This window comes from Choloepus didactylus, chromosome 14 (genome assembly GCF_015220235.1).
Source record: "Choloepus didactylus isolate mChoDid1 chromosome 14, mChoDid1.pri, whole genome shotgun sequence".
In the NCBI taxonomy this organism is placed as follows: domain Eukaryota; kingdom Metazoa; phylum Chordata; class Mammalia; order Pilosa; family Megalonychidae; genus Choloepus; species Choloepus didactylus.
This window is the reverse complement of record NC_051320.1, coordinates 10,272,492-10,275,683: the sequence shown is the minus strand read 5'-3', so window position 1 is coordinate 10,275,683 and position 3,192 is coordinate 10,272,492.

The following is a 3,192-nucleotide window of genomic DNA, read 5'->3' as shown; positions in this document are numbered from 1 at the left end:
AAATCTCAATGTGCCTCGTTTCAACAGAGTTGAGCTCTGCTCTTTCTCCCCTGAAGTTGTGATTGCCTGTTTCACATTGTCCCGTGAAGCTTTTTCTTTGACAGTTACTAGTGCCATGACTTGATGGGATCAGAACACCCACTGGACTTGGGACCTCACCAAGTGGATGCAAGAGCATCCCAGATGCATTGTCTTCCTCCTGCTTGGATGTCTGGGGCCTGGTAATTATCCAGCTCCTGATCCAGTGCCCAAGACAGCTTATTTGTTGAAGCATGGTAAGGACTTGACTTTGAATGTTCAGGAGTTCTTTTTTTTTTTTTTTTTTTTTTTTTTTTGCATAATGATATTTCACTGAGTGGGGGTCAACTCCTTGACTCTTGGTTTGAGCAAGAAGCTTCCTGGACTGAAGTCTTGGCTCTTTTGAGCTAGAAACTTCCTGGGTGGAAGTCTTCTTGGGTCTTTTGAGTGGAGATTTAATCCAGACTCTCCTTTGATGAGGACACTTCCTGTTTTTTTTTTGTGAGACCTTCATCTTCTTTGTCTTCTTTGTTTATTGAGATCTCATTTAACTTTTGGTCTTCGTTTTGGCGCCTCCATTCACTATGGGGAGTTATCAGTCTTTTGATTCTTCTCTGAAGACTGCTGTTGTTGGATTTTCCTACCTACAGAGCTAACTCTGTCCACTGTCTTTCTTCATGGCATAAGTTCACTCAGGATTCCCCAGAATTTAATTGCCTCTGTGGGAAACCTGAGATCTTCCCAAACTGACTCATTTAAGACTCGTATCTGCCTATCAATCCAGACTCCTCCTTTCTTCCTTTTGCCCCTTAGAACCTTCTTCCCAACCCCTTTAAATCTTTTCTCTTCATACTCCAGCCCCTCAATTCCCTATAGTAATTGGAGTTTTAGGCCCCCACTCTCCATTGGGGTTCTACAGGGACTCAGAGACCTCAAAAGCAACCACCTGGTACTAAAAAATATTTAATTGGGAGCAGATTAGATATTTTGTTCATTCAGATAGACTTGGGAGACACCAGATGACTGCTTGGTATTTCCTCAGTCCCTTGCCCCATATTTAGTTTACATCAGGGCAAAAATAATCTTAAAAGTCTCCTCCACAAATTATTGGTGGGAAAACTTCGTCTTTATATTAAGCAAGTAACATCGACTTATCTCATCTGCCAGGAACACAACCCTGATAAAAATATTTGACGGGGTGAAGACAAAAGCCAGCTCTTTTACAGAAACTAGTGAATTTATATTTCTGTGTTTATGTCTGACTCATGACTGAAATTTTACAAATTGAAGATACAAGTTCTCTGTGTCTGTGTGTTTGATGTATGATATTTTCCTACCTCTGGGTGTTACTACCAAATTAACTCTTAAAATTCCTTAAAGGAGCTCTATTCCTATACACACAGAGATAAATAAATGCCTATGTAAATTAAGTACTCCTAAAATTCCAGAGATTAAGGAAATTGAACTGCTAATATTCCAGTGTAAAAATGTATTCTTATAAAAATGAACCCAAATGTTTTAAGAATTCAGTTTCACATATTTTGAAGAAATCGTTGACAAATAAAGCTAGCTTAATATTGTTGGCTTAATAAAAACAGCTATGTCTTTTGAGTTGTCAGTGTTAGGGACAATGCGTGCGTTTTTTTTAATTAAATTCAGTTTTATTGAGATATATTCACATACCATACAATCATCCATGGTGTACAATCAACTGTTCATAGTACCATCATACGTAGAAGTAAAAAAGAACATCTAAATCATCCCCCCATTCCACCCTATTTTTTGTTTAGTTTTTGCACCCATTTTTCTACTCATCCATCCATACACTGGATAAATGGAGTGTGTTCCACAAGGCTTTCACAGTCACACTGTCACCCCTGGTAAGCTATATTGTTATACAGTCTTCTTCAAGAGTCAAGGCTACTGGGTTGGAGTTTGATAGTTTCAGGTTTGTACTTCTAGCTATTCCAATACACTGAAACCCAAAAAGGGTTATCTACATAGTGTGTAAGAATGTCCACCAGAGTGACCTCTCGACTCCACTTGAAATCTCTCAGCCACTGAAACTTTATTTCGTTCATTTTGCATCCCTCTTTTGGTCTAGATGTTCTCAATCCCATGATGGCAAGTCCAGATTCATCCCCAAGAGTCATATCCTGCATTGCCAGGGAGATTTACACCCCTGGGAGTCAGGTCCCATGTAGAGGGTAGGGCAGTGAGTTCACCTGCCAAATTGGCTTAGCTAGAGAGAGAAGGCCACATCTGAGCAACAAAGAGGCACTCAGGGGGAGACTCTTAGGCACAAATTTAAGCAGGTTTAGTCTCTCCTATGCAGTAACAAGCTTCATAAGGGCAAGCCCCAAGATAGAGGGCTCAGCATACCAAACCATCGGTCCTCAATATCCTTGAGAACATTAACAACAATCCAGGTGAGGAAGTCCAACACTTCCACATTTTCCCCCAGCTCCTCATGGGGGCCCTGCATATATATTTTTATTCTCTGCTCAAATTATAGATGCATAAGAAGGATCCTGTTTTTTAATCCATTTTGCCAGTCTATGTCTTTTTAATTGGGGAGTTTAATCCATTAACATTTAGTGCTATTACTCTAAGGACAGTACTTTCTTCTACCATTTTGTCTTTAGGATTTTATATGTTATGTCTCATTTTTTCCTCTCTCTACTTTTACCCTTCCTAATAATCTTCATTTCTACACTCTTCTGCAAACCTCTCTCTCCTGTCTTTTCCTATCAGCCTATAACACTCCCTTTAGTATTTCTTGTAGTGCTGGTCTCTTATTTACAAACTCTCTCAGTGTCTTTTTGTCTGAAAATATTTTAATATCTCCCTCATTTTTGAAGGACAGTTTTGCTGGATATAGGATTCTTGGTTGGCAGTTCTTCTCTTTCAGTATCTTAAATATATCATTCCACTGTCTTCTTGCCTCCATGGTTTCTTCTGAGAAATCTGTACATAGTCTTATTAAGCATCCATTGTATGTGATGGCTTGCTTTTCTCTAGTTGCTTTCAGAGTTCTATCTTTGTCTTTGACATTGGACAATCTGATCGGTAAGTATCTTGGAGTAGTTCTATTGGGGTCTATTCTGTTTGGAGTTCACTGTACTTCTTGAATGTCTAATTTTCTATCTTTCATAAGAGTTGGGAAATTTTCAA